Genomic DNA, 17,437 nt, shown 5'->3' on the forward strand with positions numbered 1-17,437 from the left:
TGTAAATTTCATCTTCTACAAGCGAATTGGGTTCATGATTTTCAATGTTGTGTGTTACGGGAAATATCTGTATATCTGCTCAGTTTCAAAGGACTGATTATCAAAAACCGATTCTGTTGCATATACTGTTCTCATGTGTTGTTCATGCCTGGGTGAATGTTTAAACAGTTTCCCTAATATGGTGTTTATTACGGCCACTATAGATTAGAATATTACCGGGTTACTATGTTAATCAACATATTTTTGCGAGTACTTCATTAGTATGTTGTGTGACATTTTGAAAGCAACAGTGAAAATGTACCAAATACATGAAGTGTTAGCAATTAAGCATGCATATTGATATATGTTAATATTACGTTTTTTTTTCATTTGGTAGTATTGTATTAAACTGTGATAAGCATGCCAAACTACTTTGAATTTTCTTACATGATGTTTGCTTTACCCATTTCAATTTTATAATTACTTCTTTCTGGTGTCAGTAACAATTGATATATTATTTTGCAAAATCATCAAACATCTGTTATAACAAAGATGCAGTGATAATCTTCAAGCCATCTGAGAAGTTGAAAAAAGATCATTTAATACCAGCAAAAAAAGATGTTTTGTTTTTTGACGTCATATTTAATGATTTTGGACCATTTAAATGCTATTTTGGATTATTTAAATATGAGTTTAAGAATGAATGAGTTTTGGGCTTCTCAGTCAAAATCTTTCATTAACTAAAAAGAGTATGAAACAAAAATGTATAAAGAGCATATGACAAAAGAGACCAATTTTTAAATAAAACTGATGATTTAGTTAGTGAATAGTAACACTGAAACTGAAGGTAGTAGACAACTCAGAAACAAGGTGAAGATGTTGAACGATACACTCGACTCAGTTCTTTGGAAATACATCAGATATTTGAACAGAAAAATTAGAATTTTGTCATAATTCTTGAACATTGTAAAAATGTAGATTATCCAGTTTGGTTGAGATGACTGATATCTATATAGGCTGAAGGTATGATCAGGACAAAATGGCCTGATTCCTATCATTGTTAAGTTTGTAGATCAGATTAAAAAGAAGAAATCTTTCATAGATGCAACAAGATAAACTTCTCACCATTTGGCTTTAGAAACCCATACTCCAGTGTGTACAAACAACTATTTGAGCAGTGAGAAGGTTACAAGGAGTTTAAGATAAAAAATTAATACAAATATTAACGGATATAGAGAAGTAAGGTTTTAATGAGAAACAGAACACAAAGGTCCAAAAATAATAATGTCATTAAATAACTTTGAACTATTACAAACTTTTAAAATGCTTTGTGCTTTACTTAAATAAAATTTATTAATTAATATAGTCATTACATTTTTATTTTTATTTTAATGTTTTTCATTAAAAAAAAGTTACAAATGTACATACATATTAATATAGAATAAAGCCTTATTAACCTTTTCCCATCACAATGATCCGCGGTTGATTAGCGCTCCGCGAAAATATGTTGGTATCTGATTGCCTCCCTTCATAGTCTTATGCTACCCCCTCGTGAAAAAAATTTCAAAAAATTACTGTATATTAAAGAGATTTAATAAATTTTAACAAAACAAAAACCGTTATGATTGGACATTTTTTAAGCCTGTAACAACAACAAAATTGAAACATTACAAAAATTACGATAATTTAATTGCAGAATTTTTTTTGCGCATTTCTACCGTGTTTTTTATTAGCGAATTTATTTTTTTGTTTTGTTTATGAAACATAGTTTGCTGATTTTAAAAATAATACTTACCAGTAAATCGGTTGAAAATTGGGCAAAATATGATGAAAAACCCGTGTCATAAATCACAGATTAGTAACATATGTTAGTGAAAGAAGATTCAGAAAACTACGTTTTATAAAAATTCCCACCACTCAAAAGGCTATTCAGATTGACAAAAAAACCATTTTTACTGTATAATCTTATTCATTACGAATCGTTATGTGTTACATGTTTACCGATATCATTTGTCGGAAAAGATATTTATAGACCTCAAGTAAAACTGACGTATTTATGACCACAAAATCCTTCTTTTTTTTTGTGTGGTATAATTTTTAAGGAGAACAATGAATTCTGTTTTGTGTGTGTGTGTGTGTGTGTGTGTGGAAGGGAGAGGAAAACAGTCTATATAATAGTAAACTTGACTTATTTGGCATTCATATAATGGCATTTAAAATTATGTTTTAAATTAAATTTATGTTCTACTTTTTAAATGACCACAAATGAAAGATCTGATGTTATAAGATCAAGAAATCTTAGCGGCCTCAAGACTTGAGATCAAGCAATCTAGCAATTCTTAAAATTTTGATTTTACGAAACTTGGTCAGATTACTTCTATATATTGATGCCATGAAACTGTACAGCCAGGTCACCTGCAGTATATAGAGATTTTACCTAATTAAGGTCTTATTTTTCTTAGGCACATTTGTTAACAATAAAAAAATAATATTTGCAAAATCACACCTCCACCCTAAAAACGATAAAATAAACTAATGGCCAAGTGGGTATACTGCATCAATAGTACCCCCTCTCACACAAGGAGCATTAGTGTAGCACTGATGTACAGCTGTTGTAGTCCTCTGCTATGCTGTGACATCATAAGTGGCCGCTAGTACCACCACACCTGCGCAAATGAAATATGGTATGCACATGTGCTTTAGTTAGAATCATTGAATTAAATAAACAAAAAATATTTTATTTTAAATTAAGTTGAGTGTGTAAGCCGTGCATCAGAAAAAACTGCTTGACGGGAAAGTCCTACAATTGTGTTGTCAGCTTTTTTTGTTGTCTTGGAAGATAACTCAATTTTTTGTAGCTATTGACAGTCCAATCTGTGAGAAAAATAATCTTCTAAAAGATATTTTGGGGAAGCTGATAAACATTTTACCATGCCTTAAGGAATTTTGTAGCCAGTGACTGTAATTTTGAACTTGGCCTCAGCTGTTTTTTTTCCACTCCTGGTCTTGCAAAGTTTATATATCAAATGTGTTGACTTATTGGTAACTCTGTGGAGATTTCTACTTAAAATTGTCGTCACATGTTAAAAGGTTTATATTGAAATAGGTCTGTACAATAAAGACATGTTTATCCTTGGAAAATAATGTAGCTGACACAACATTAAGGAATGGGTACCAAAATGATACTAGTGCATGATAATATTATTTCAGCTGTTTCATGTATATAAACCTACAGTTTACTGCTGCCATCTGACAAACAGACTTCCATTATGTGAATTTAGTAAATATATCCTCAGCAAAGTGTTTTTTCCACAATTTTAAGAAGAGTTTTTATTTTTTCCATCAATGGTCCTTTAATGTTCACCAGTCTAAATCATCTCATTGTAGAAGGTAGTTGTACGTAATCTCTTGTAAGACATATACACTGTTTTCAGATTAAAATGTTTTGAATATTTTACTAAACATTTTAATCAGTAACAGTTTAAGTTATTTGCAATATTATAATAAGTATTTAATTATAAATATCACTTTACTGTAATAACATGTAATGTAATTTCATTTCTATAATATTGATAATTATAACTACACGTGAGTGTGTAAAAAGGTCGGTAAATTAGTTTTAAGATATTTTATGTTCATCAAAGCAAATAGAACTAGCCTTTGTGGAACATAATTTTAGTTAGATAATCTGTTAACAATTTGATACTTTGTTAAATGATTTGATGAAACTTTACATGCGTTTTTATACAAATACTATCTTTACATTGTGAAATAATGTGTGTAATTGCATTTGTATGAATTTTTTTATCGATTCTCCAGTTTCTTTTTTAACAGGCAGAATCAATATTTGCGTTTTCATCAGAACCATCTACTGTCAATTATGCACATTTCTTTCTTGAACAAAATGAAAAATCAATATCATCAGCAAGTACTAAAGAACTTCAGATTTTACAGTTTTTAACAAAACTTGTTTTTGAATGTGTTACTCATGACAAATTGTCTATGTTACCTATCTGGCTGAAAATGCTTCAAGTAAGTATACTTAAATTATTCTAAATAGATTAATAATACTTTTTTAACTTGTTGCAGACTGGATGAAACTGATAAAAATGACACTTTAAGCAGGTCACTTTATGAGTTTATTAATTAATTTTCTGTATTAACAATTTACAGTGTATATGTTTTTTTCTACATAGAAAATGTTTGGACTGGTAAAAAGAAATGTATTTTTAAGGGGTCCTTTCTGAATTCTTAGTAATTCATGCTCCCAATTTGAATTACTAAGTATTTTTTACGCCATAGACTAGAGCAAGTTATGAATCGTTTTGCTACACTATAGTATTCAAGCCAGTCCAGTTTTATTCACAGAGCAGTTTGTTTTTATTTACAGATTTTTTGTATTTTCTTTTTTTTTAATTTCACTAAAGAAAGTTGATATTTATACTTAATCAAATGTATTATTTTTAAAATTATTTTGGAGTTAGGACACATTTTTTGTATAATTTAATGTGATATATATTCATGTCAAATGAATTTTTTATGTCAAAATCTTCTGTTAAATGAAATGTGGTAGTAGCTATAACATCCTTACAATTCGGATTTCCAGCTGTTTATAACTGTTACAATTTGTTATAATATTCAAGTTTCATTTTAAGTTTTGAATTTATTTTATAGAGAAAATGAGTGTCTTTTATATACTCAAAACATTTATACCTGAAAAAATATTACTTATTTTTTCAATTTGTTTTTCTTTTTTAGTACGGTGAATTAGATATAAGCATAATTTGATAGAATTTTTTATTTATTCTAGTAATCGTTGTTTTATCATATTATTGTTACTATAAACCTTGTGTATTATTGCACATTCTCAACCAATTGATCAAAAGATATTACTTTTTTTAGGAGGGGGATTAGTTTGGTTAATGTCTTTTCTTCATTCACTGCGATAATCTGTTTAATCTAAATTGTTTAATTATTATTATTGTTATTAGAAAATGGAAATCATTTCTTGCAATTCTTCAGGTTACACTGCATACAGTTAACTTTTTGTTTGCACTGTATTTTTATCCAGTTTTGTAGGAGCAGAAAGACAATTATTTTGCAATCAATCAGAAACTACTAACTGTACAAAGTTCAGTCAGTAGCGTGAAGTGTTCATCAAATGATGATAAAATAGAGATTTGTTAATGAAATATTTATATAAATATTCTTACAATACCAGATACTCAGGAAAGTTTATACAGATAAAACTAATATAGAGAACTTGATAAAACAGAAAGGGGTCTGTTAATTAAAGTCTGTATTATGTAATATTGTTTACCCCATTTTTGTGCAGCAATCTATCAGTATATTAGGAATTTATTAGTATACTGGTATAAGTCGAGTGGGAGACATCATAGCGTATAGACATGTTGTGTACTGCTCCGCGAGTTTTCATAATTGGCTTGGTTTTTCGGTTATTTTTCTGGATTTGGTTATCGGATATATAAGTGGATTGGTTTTTTAAGAGTTCTGGATACGGACTTACAGTTTTTTAAGTGTTTTTTCGAGTTTCAAAATCAACTCATAGTTTGGTGTGTTTTAACTGCTATATTTTCTTTTTACAGTAGTTATTATTGTATTACTGTGTTTTAGTAATCTCGAGGTGTTACTGGAGTAATAACAAAGTGAGTAGAAGTGCTATAAAGCACTTCTACTCACTTTGTGAGTAATTACTATCACCTTTGTGAGTAATCAACTAATTATAAAATTAGTTTTTCAAGGCAATTTCAAGGTTAGAATATACAGTTTTAAGTGAAATATTCTAAGTTATAAGACACGTTACAACAAGTGTATAATTAGTAGTAAACAAGGACTTTGAACATTTTTCTATTATTCTACATAGAGGAGAGAATTCTTTCAAAGTCCTACGTGAAGAGATTTTATAGGGGATTTCCTTTTCCGTAATAACTCCTGAACCACACATCCAATTTTCATTATTCCTTGACATAAATTCGTTTCATAACCCCCCCCCCCACCCTACCATCAAATTTTTGGACCCCAGATTCGGTCGAATACATTTTCCTTCCTGCCCTTACCCACTCCAAAATTTTTTTGGAGCACAAGGCACAGGGCACATTGAGTGCCCTGTGCCAAGTACTTGTTGGGTACTTGTTGGAAACGGGGTTGTCCCCAGAGTACAATACCACACAATGCCACACCGGGTATCGCTTCCTTTGGAAGGTACGTCCAGACAAAGTAGTACCAGTGCGCAGAAATTGCCACATGTGAAAAAAGTGGATCTTAAAGGTAAAAAGAGACCCGTCGAAGGTCCTCTGAGGAGGAGGAGGAGCTGCCAGAAACACTGGGCAGCCTGATATACCAACTTGGCCTGATGATGATTGCATTAAAGCAACACGTTGGTCCTGGACTGACTAAATACATAGGTACACACGAGTCGGAGTTGAAAAAAATTTATGAGGGCCTAAACGCTCTGGCTGAGATGTCTTCTTCGCCAGCAGTTCAGATAACACAGGCAACACAAAGAGATTTTCTGGTTGGAGATGATTACGAGGAGCAAATTCTTAATAAGACTTAGTCTTAATTAGACTAGAAAGAATATGACCATTTTTTTCTCAGAAATGTGCTTGTGTGTGTGTGTGTGTGTGTGTGTGATTTGTGTATTATAATTGCTGTGACAGTTACGGATTTATTTATTATTTACAAAAATAGCTTATCTTACTAGCAACATACCAATGTATTGAAAAACATAATAAATTATGATATATGGCATATATCCATATGCCTCCCGCTTGCCTTTAAGCACCTCAGCGTAGAGCATTTCTGATCTGCCCTAACAGGCACAGGCATCAGCACTGGTACTGGGGCAGAAACTGCCTCTTTAATTATAACCTCTTTGACTGTAGTTGGCTTTAAGCAAGTGGCTCAAATCCATTTGCCAAAGCAGAGAACTGCTCACATTGTGATACCAGCTCTGCCCCCAGTCTTAATAAAATATTAATCAGATTACTTTTTGATGTACGGTAGATGTACCTGCCGACTGGCTTGGGTTTTGTCATTGGAAGAGAAGATGGAAACATTCTCCCTCCCCTTGTGACAACTTCATTTCTAACCTGTCTGGGTTTCCGTAAGTAAATAAGATAAGATAAGATAAGCTATGCTAATCTACTTACATACTAATATCTACTACTTTATTGGGCAAACCTACAAATGTGATAACTGTTTGCAGTGAGATATGGGCAGCCAGAGGCCTGATTGTCCTTCTGCCACTCTTTGCACCTCCTAACCACTGCTGGTTGTTTGTGCAAGTCCAAGCAATTACAAAACACTGATTATGTCCTCTGCTCTGAAGAAAGCACAAACAGGACTAGGGTGAACCCTTGTTCGTTACAGGGTACTTACACTAGCAGTCGTTGCCACTTCATTGCAGCTTGTTTCCATTTTTCACAATTACCACATTTCAAAACTATCCAAGCATTTTTCTTTTATTATATTGGTATTAAATAAATCTGAGCCATTAACACAGTCCAGATCCATATGACATGCTATTTAACATGATTCATCTGCCAACCTTTTCCTTAGTTCAATCAAGATTCTTCTTGTTGTCCTTCATCTTTTCAAAAGTTTTTCTCCACATAAAGCATTATGGTCGATTTTTTTCCTTTTGTTCCAAGTCATCAAACTTTCTACACAAAAAACTTCTCATGGGCATCAGAAATCACTTTATTCTAAACTATATAAGAAAATTTAAAAAAAATCTGAATAAAAAGGATTGAACAATGTCAAATCATCATTCTAAATTACCTTGATGGTGAAAATTATTATTGAAACTTTTATAAAATACTGATGCATATTTAAGTGTTAACCTAGAACAAAAGTACAAATTAATAAATAATCATTTATAAATAAGTAAATTATAAAAGAGACAAAAAAATACTTACTCTAACTGGGACCAATTCTGATTTCTTTTAAAAACTATATTCCAGTATCTTTTATCTTCAACTCGGACCTGAAAAATTAACACCAATGATAAAACACAGAAAATATATAAAAACTAATATTATGCTACACATTAACCAATACTTCATTAAAATTTTAAATTAAAAGAGTAAACACAGTAGAGTTGTAACTAAACATAACAATATCACATAAATAAAAATTATGTGAAATAAAAATAATTTGACCTACACCCAAACAAAATTTTAGTGATTAGTGGGAAGAGATAAATTAACCTCTAGTAAATATATTATTCAGTGATTGGAAAGATGTTTTTTTGTACATATGAAGGCCTATTTTAAAAAAACTATAAAAGAAATGTTATTGCAATCAAATGATCACTTACTACATTAAATTAATAAAAAACATTAAAAATAATATCAAAATGAAAACATTATCTTATTTCTGCAGAATTTGAACCTTAAAATTTACATTTTTTAGTTTGAATAAGCAAAAACAAATAATTTACACTTAAAATTACAAAGAAGACTTTTGGACTGATTTCAATTTACATAACAAAATTTCAGTCTAGATTTACACTACTCATAAGAATTAGATGCCATATTTTATAAGGAAAAAGAGGGCATAACAGTGCATAATAGTGAGTTACTTCTTGTTCATCCTTAAACTAGCTTTTTTAACAGTGAAATTAACTGTTTTTAGAGACTCACGATGTTGCACAATTATCCAACTGAATCCAAAAATTAAATTAATATTATATGTTTACCTCAGTTATAAGTTTCTGAATTTGAATCTTACATAAAATTACAGCTTCCTAATTATTTATGATAAGATTAACATGAGGAACTGCTACCTGAATTATGTGAAAAATTTGATAAACTATTCTCATCACTTAATAACAATTATATTATCCATTTCATTAACAAAATTTTAAGGTAGATTTATATGATGGAACACATAAAACAAAAAAAAAGTATTGTAGAAAACTAACTTTTGAAACAAAAGTTTATATCTATAAGGTAAACTTAAGACAGAATTATGGTATTTTGATATTACGGAATGAAAGCTGAAAATACATCTTACATATGCTACATCTAGATGGAAGAATTAGGATTAAAAAAAAAGATTGCAATAGACTATTTGATATGGTCTTATGCAAGTGGACTCCATGAAGTGGTAATTGTCAGGTTAGGGTAAAATATAGTTCTGGCTACAGAAATCCTTATCCTATTTCACATATTTTTATTTTCCATGATTCTATAAGAAGTTCAAAATACTAAGGAACCATCAAAATGAAAAGATTATCAGAAGATTGTTGCCCAAGACTTCTTTAAATAGTTGACAGGAAAAGAATCTCATGTCCTCAGTTATTATCATTTCTGCAATTCAGAAAATATTTTATAGAAGTTTCTCTAAGAAAAAAAGGCTCTGGCTGAAATTAGAAATACTTTGTAACAAAAAGAACATGAAAATTTTATTTAACAGTAAAATTTTAAACATTCATTTCACTTATATATAAATACATATTAATTTTCAATAATAAACCAAGAAATTTAATTTCAAATAATGTTCTTTAAATCATAACATTTTTAAATGCTTATGTTGTTATCTTCATGAAATTGGATTTAAAGTAAATTCAGATTGATTTCTAATTAAAGATAAATAATCTCATTACTATCACACACAAAACTATTCAGAGTTCAATACATGGGCATAATAAAAACCTATTTAATTTCTCTTCAGTTTAAAATCTTAAACAATAATCAACTGACTTCAAATCATGTTTTAAGAGTAACTTACCCTTTCCACAAGATCTTGTTATATTCTTTTCAGAGTGAGGGTTTTACTTGTCCTGAAAAATCAATGACTGAGATTCTTACAATTACTGATATATCTTGGATCCCAGTCTTGTAGCAAAGTATTAACCTAACTAGCAAAAAAAATTCATAACGAACAAACTTAATTTAGAATCTTCTATTTCAGAAGATTCTCAAATATATTGGGGCTAAATTAATACAAACACTTTCTAACTGAGAAAAAAATTGTAAAGAGATATATTTTTCTAAAGATCGACGCCATCAAGAAGACGCCATCACGCGTACAGTTATCACAACTCGAACTATGAGATCATTCAGCGTTCTATCGAGAGCTTCAAGTGAATGCTTGTGAGCCATACTGCGTTCAACCCAGATAATAATTTTGCATTTTCTCAAAACTTCAACACGCCTGAATGCTTCTTTATGTTACACATTGCGTCTGGATTTGTGAGAATGTTCAATGGCAACTTGAGTGATGAATGCGCAGTCCGCCCTTCTTAAGCAATGTCGTTGCAATGCCTGATGAAGCAATTGCCAACGCAAAAACATTTCCAAAGTTGCCGCTATTTCTCGCTTCTCCATCTGTTCGATGTGGTTGTATTAACAGCGTGTGTTAATTTGTTGCTCCTCATTTCCAGTGAAATTGATTTGAAAAAAGTTTGGAATGCCATCAGGCATTGAGAACAAAGAACCGATCTGATGATAAACTTGACCCTGAATCTTAAAATGTTCATTCAAAATTACGACCGTCCTCGTTCTGAACGATTTTTGTCATTTGGAAGCGAGAATTAAATTTAAGAATTTTACGCAAAAACAATTTCGATTGAGATGTGGCTCCAGCCAGTAGTGTTTTCAATGGTTCTGGCGGAGAATTCAATGGTGGAAATGAAACTTTTCTTGATGCGCAGGAAAGACCGGCCGATTCACCTTTGTATTTAAATGCATGAGAGCGTTGGGATTCTTTGTCCATATTGTAAATGACAATTAATGCATGTGACGAATAATCTATTTCTGGCTCATATTCGAACGAAAGGCGGTGAAGTGATACACGTGTCAATACGTGCCGCTTTATATGGAAGTGAAACTTGGACGATCGGAGTATCTGTGAAGAAAAGATTAGAAGCTTTTGAAATGCGGTGCTATAGGAGAATGTTAAAAATCAGATGGGTGGAAAAAGTGACAAATGAAGAGGTATTGAAGCAAATAGATGAAGAAAGAAGCATTTGGAAAAATATAGTTAAAAGAAGAGACAGACTTATAGGCCACATACTAAGGCATCCTGGAATAGTCGCTTTAATATTGGAAGGACAGGTAGAAGGGAAAAATTGTACGCAGGCCAACGTTTGGAATATGTAAAACAAATTGTTAGGGATGTAGGATGTAGAGGGTATACTGAAATGAAACGACTAGCACTAGATAAGGAATCTTGGAGAGCTGCATCAAACCAGTCAAATGACTGAAGACAAAAAAAAAAAAATTGACACGTGCATCATTACTGACATAATTACATGACATTGATGTGACATTACGTGACATTAATGTGCACAGGCAATTAAAAGTTTGATAAAAGGTAACAAAATTAACATACGGAACTTCACAAAATTTAAACTTCCTCTTTTACTCTTTCTCCCTTTTCCCCTGTTCCTTTCCCCCCATTTACCCTTTTCACATTTACCTTATTCCCTTTCCCTTTCACCCATTCCCCCCTTTTTCCTCATTTCCTTCCCCCGTTTCTATTTCCTTTACCCTCTTTTCAGTTTTATTTTTTCTCCTTTCACCTTTCCATTTCCATTTCAATTTTTTTCAATTTTCCCCTTTTTCCCTTTTTACATTTTTGCCTTTTAGTTTTATCGATTTTCCCTTTTTCCCCGTGCGTTAATCGGTCCAGAGGTTTTTTAGTCTATAGCGGATACACATATTGTAAACACTGAAATGGAATCGAAAAATATTTAGTATAGCGTGTGTTGCGTTTACGTCCAACAGATAGCGCTGTTTTTCTAAAAAAGCATGATTTTACATGTCACAGCTGTGACATCTTAGATATATAAAAACACGCGCCTATCGAATCCAACGTTCTGTCAAAATTTCAAAGCAATCGGTGAAGAACTTTCGGAGATTTAACATTTTGAATCTTTACATTTTTATTTATATAGATAAACAATAAATAAAAGTATATTAAAATACCTTCATTTATTGTAATGCGTTACATAGTAAGTAAAAAATCCGATGTGGACACATGACCTCCTTGTACGCCTATTAAATTACATACACACATTTTTTTTAAAATGAAAACTATAAAATCTTATTTTTATTAATAACTTTTGATATTTTTTCATACATTTTTTTATATTATTATTGAATTATTAATTTTTTTTTACAAGCTGAGATTAATAATTATTAATAAATCAATACATTTAAATTAAAAAAAGAGATAAAGTCTCATTCGAGCCGATGTGGCTTCCCTTGTAAGGTCAAATATTTCATTAATTACAATTCAATTTGGCCATAACTCTGGAACCGATGAAAATTACTACCGCTTACAGATATCGTTGAAAAGCTCTCAATGAGGGCTTATTACTGCAGTTAAGAAAAACGTGTTTGAATACTTTTGGTTCAGTCGATTGCAATCAAATTTGAAGGTGGACAACTTGGTGTTATAACAGTTCTAAATTCAAAATTTCATTATCCTACGTTTTTTAGTTATGCGAGATTCATACGTACAGACGTAATGCCGAAACTAGTCAAAATGGATTCAGGGATGCTCAAAATGGATATTTCCGTTGAAATCTGATATCGAAGTTTTTCCCGATCACAATACTTCCTTCTACGAAGTGAACGAAGTAATGTGATCGCGAAAAATTATATTATATATTATAATAATTATAATTATATTATATATTGATTTTTTACATCCGTTTATCGTTTTCTACAATTTTTTTCCATGCTGACGTTCTCATTACATCTTCTACGTAATTAATTCCTTTATTTCGTACAATGAAGTAATAACGTAGATGTAATGAGGACGTCACAATGGAAAATATTAAACGGTACACAACGATAAACGGTTGTAAAAAATTAATGTATAATATATATGAATCGTAACTACAAAAAATAAATAATATTAAACCAATCTTATATATATATATATATCACAAAAATTGGGCAGAAATCCTATTTCCAGTTAGTCCGGACTAACTATATATCGGGCTGAATTTTTTTATTCTGCTCGGAATAATCCACAGATATGTCATCAAGCATCAGCATACCCCAAAATTGAGTCCTTTCTGAAAAGTCGTAATTTATTCCTTAATTGAAGAAATTATCAAGGTTATTACTCATGGAAAAATCATTTTGAAAGTGTATGGATATTTTATGAAGATATCTGCTGGGGGATTTCGAGCAGAATAAAACCAAAAAATCAGCCCGATCCAATCAATAGAACATCTGAAGGGACTGGAAATAGGATTTAAGCACGCGTTTTACCTGTGGTAGAAAAAGAAAAAGAACAAGCGGGTTAGGGGCATAGTTCCATATAAGCTGTGAGGCCCCGAAGTGATTTTAGAGGTATTGAAATAAATTGCACAAAGAAATTTATTTCCCGCTCATGTACACAATCAACTATTCTAAATCTGTAAGGTATACTCAGTGACACATTTTGTTCAGACTACGGAATAGAACACCGTGACTTTCTTACGGGAATTTATAAATACTATTCAAAATAAAAATATTCTATTCAGTTATCTATAGTTATTCTATTACAACAATACTGAGCACGCTCTGCACAGTTATACAACTGCATGATGACTTGATTTACCCATTCGCGCATGCCACCTTTTTTTCCTTGTTACTCCACCATTAAGGTACGCACAGCGCTGTCAGAGTGTCGTGTCAGTCGACTTTTTCTTTTTCCTGTTTAGCCTCTGGTAATTACTTTTCAGATAAAACTTCAGAGGGTGATATTCGTGAGTGTAAATGAAGTGTAGTCTTGTACAATCTCAGATCGACCGTTCCTGAGATGTGTGGTTAATTGAAATCCACCACCAAAGAACACCGGTATCCACGATCTAGTATTCAAATAAGTGTTAAAAATAACTGACTTTACTAGGACTTGAACGCTGGAACTCTCGACTTCCAAATCAGCTGATTTAGGAAGACGCGTTCACCAATAGACCAACCCGGTGGGTTCGTGTCAGTCGACTGCCCCCCTGTCTTTCCTAGTCCTATGGGCGTACCATCGAGGTCCTCCTAGTTTCATTCAGGGACGTTGACCTCCCTTCTGGACAGCCAAGTTCCCCTCTGCTGGGGAGCTGCGCCCCCCGTTCCTACGCTAACTAGCTCCAGATGTTCGTTGCGCACATCCCTTGTTCACCCCGCGTCCTCTCAAAGCTTGAGGGTGCCCGATGCCATCATCGGATAGCTCCGCCTCTCCCCCCATTCTTGTATATATCGCGTGTGCCACCTAGTGGGAACTTCGGGAACTAATGGTGTTACGCGGGGATGAAACTTGTGGAAGTTTTGAGTGATGTATCTAACAAGTTTGAAAGTATTAAACGCTACTTTTGTATAACTAATTTAGAAATATTCTGTATTATAAACAGCAATAATAATAATAAAAAATAAGAATAAGAATGTTCGGGAACTTTTCAGTAGACCTTTAATTGATAACTCTTTTTTTCCATTTATTTATTATCTTTTTTGAGTTGTATCACTTATCATCAACTATAAAATCATTTTAAATGTAAAAGTTTAACTGAATCTTATACTTTTGATGTTTCAGTTAATTACGTTAACAAAAAAAAAAAAAAACAAATTATTATATGAAACCGTTATAGTTTCTTTCATATTATCTATACTAATCGATTTATTTATTTTCCGATTAGTTTGAAACTTTAAAATTCCTTTTATAAAATTATAAAGGGCCTTATTTTATACCACGGACACATCTCTTTTAATCTATGACATTTTTATTTTGTTATTAAAATTATTGTTCATAAAAGTAATAAAAAAAAAAGCTCTAAACAAAATATATAACTTCCTTTGTTTATTTTTTTTATAAAGAATGCCTAAAAAGAAGTGTAATGTATTTAGGATGTTTACATGTAAGTAAGTTTTTTCACCGTAGCCGCTCAACGACTGAACCGATTTAGATATATGACGCCGCGTGGAATCCTTACGTTATCGGGAATGCCATAGTTTATGTATATATATATATATATGTTTAAATAGATACAAAAAGTTCGAAAAAAGTTGTACTGTATACAAAATTGTCAGCCGCAGGCTCATTAATTATTCTAATTTACTAATTATCCTACGTTAAAGAGTAACAATTTTTTTTGCGGTCGTTTTGTTAATTTTAACTTTTATCTATTGCTCAATCTTACTAAAATGTTTACCCGTAGAAAAGACGTGAAAAAAATATTACAAGTATACAAGTATTATATGCTTGTAACAATTGTTTTTACAAAATTCAAGTGATATTAACAACCAATTTTTTTCCACATATGAAACGTTACTCACTCAAATAATAGCTATTTAATAACAGAGTGATTTACAAAGAATGTAAGAAATTTTCAGGTCATGTTTTAATAACCCACCGGGTTGGTCTAGTGGTGAACGCGTCTTCCCAAATCAGCTGATTTGGAAGAGTTCCAGCGTTCAAGTCCTAGTAAAGTCAGTTATTTTTAACACTTATTTGAATACTAGATCATGGATATCGGTGTTTTTGATTGTTGGGTTTCAAGTAACCACACATCTCAAGAACGATCGAACTGAGACAGTACACTTCATTTACACTCATACATCATCCTCTAAATTATTATCATAAAGGTAATTACGGAAAAAGAAAAAGATATTAAATGAAACAAAATGTTCAATATTGTAAACAAAAAACAATTAAAATTTATTAATCAATTAAATATCAATAACTGAAACGATAAATATGGTAGATGATTTTTACTATATTGTAATCGCGGTTTTCAGATTTCAATGGAAATATCTATTTTGACCATCCGTGAATCCAGTTTGACTACTTTCAGCGTGTCATCTGTTCGTACGTAACTCACATAACTCAAAAACGATTAGCAGTAGAATGTTGAAATTTTGGATTTAGGACTGTTGTAACATCTAGTTAAACACCTCCATTTTTATTGCATTCGACTGAACCAAAAGTGTAAAAAAAAAACTCAAAATCCAAAACTTTTAAATTTATTACTGCAGTAATAAGCCCTCATTGAAAGCTTTTCAACGATATATAATAAGTGGTACTTTTTTCATCGGTTCCAGAGTTAGAACAAAATAAAATTTTAATTATCGAATTATTTTGATCTTATAAGGAGAAGAAACATCGGCGAGAATTTGCCTTTTTTTATTTAAATATATTGATTTATTTATGATTATTATTAACCTCAGATTGTAAAAAAAAATTACGATAAATATTAATTTAGTAATAAAAAAAAAATTAAAAAATATCAGAAATTATTAATGAAATAAAATTTTATGCACTTTTCAATTTTCTTTTAAAAAAAAAATGTGTATATGTAATTTAATAGGCGTACAAGGAAGTTATGTACGCCTATTTTATATCAGATTTTTTAAATATTTTTAAATTAAATATATATCAGTCTGAAAAAAAAAAATTATGTACTCACATACACAGGCGCGCGCGCATAATATTTGTATTTTTTTTTTTTAAATAAAATTTCAAAACAATTTTTTTTACAAATAATTTTTATTAAAATAAAATAATTATACATTAATAAAATAATAATTTTGTACACAATTTATATTCATTACATATAGAAATTTTGTCGCATTAAAATTTTGTCATATAGAAATTTTGTCGCATTAAAATTTTGTCATACAGAAATTTTGTTTTATGTATTCGATATACGTTGAATTTTGATGTTTCTTGTAAAATTTACTCTTCAAATTTAGTAATTTTGATGACTTTGAATTTTGATGTTTATAAAAATTTTAATTTCTAAATCTTGATAAAGTTATAATTAAATTCTTCAAGATCAACGCACCCACTACGTATTTTAGTAGTGGGGCGCTGAATACTATGTAAACTGAGACAGCAACAGCGAAGGAAGCGAACTTGTATAATAAAATGAGAAGTAAATATATAAGATAGTTCAACATAATTTAGTCGATTAATATGTTTTATCGTATTTTATTATTACTTTTCTTATATCACCTTTCTTCTTTAATCTTACTGTTACGGTTGTCTTACGCAGAATGATTTTAATAAGATTTATCGTACGTTGCTATGAGATTAAATTAACAATGATGTATGTAATACATTGTTTAATTTTATAAATATTTTATTCAGTTATTAAACACTCCTTTGTAATTATAATTCGAGTGAACGCGCGCGCGCATAAAAAAAATAGGTCCATGAATTTTTAGTTTTGATTAACCTGGTATAGAAATTAAAAAAATTTGTCGAAAACGCGTTTTAGGTTGTTTTTTGTTTTTCTTTCCGTAGGGGGAGGAAAAAGCTCTGCCAGCCGACGTCGGGCCCGCACTGACGGCACTGCGGGGCTCTCACACTTTAAAAAACCTCCCCTCTTATCATGCAGGGGCCGGATCTAAGCCATATTGTATTTTTAGTCCCTGCACGATCACCCAGGCACTCTACTATCCGAATTCGTATGACCGGAAGGCTTCAGGAGGATGTCTCAGAG

The 17,437-nt window shown here is 31.1% G+C and overlaps 1 long non-coding RNA gene across 5 annotated transcripts in view; it reads right to left on the minus strand.

The window, feature by feature from the left end:
- Window positions 1–17,437, minus strand: part of LOC142330831 (uncharacterized) — a 173,416-nt gene that overhangs the window by 23,022 nt on the left and 132,957 nt on the right. For all 5 annotated transcript variants that reach the window (XR_012757852.1, XR_012757851.1, XR_012757850.1 and 2 more), the window contains one exon: window positions 7,920–7,987. This is a non-coding gene — a long non-coding RNA (uncharacterized LOC142330831). The remainder of the gene's footprint in view (window positions 1–7,919; window positions 7,988–17,437) is intronic.

This window comes from Lycorma delicatula, chromosome 10 (genome assembly GCF_047948215.1).
Source record: "Lycorma delicatula isolate Av1 chromosome 10, ASM4794821v1, whole genome shotgun sequence".
Classification (NCBI taxonomy): Eukaryota; Metazoa; Arthropoda; class Insecta; order Hemiptera; family Fulgoridae; genus Lycorma; species Lycorma delicatula.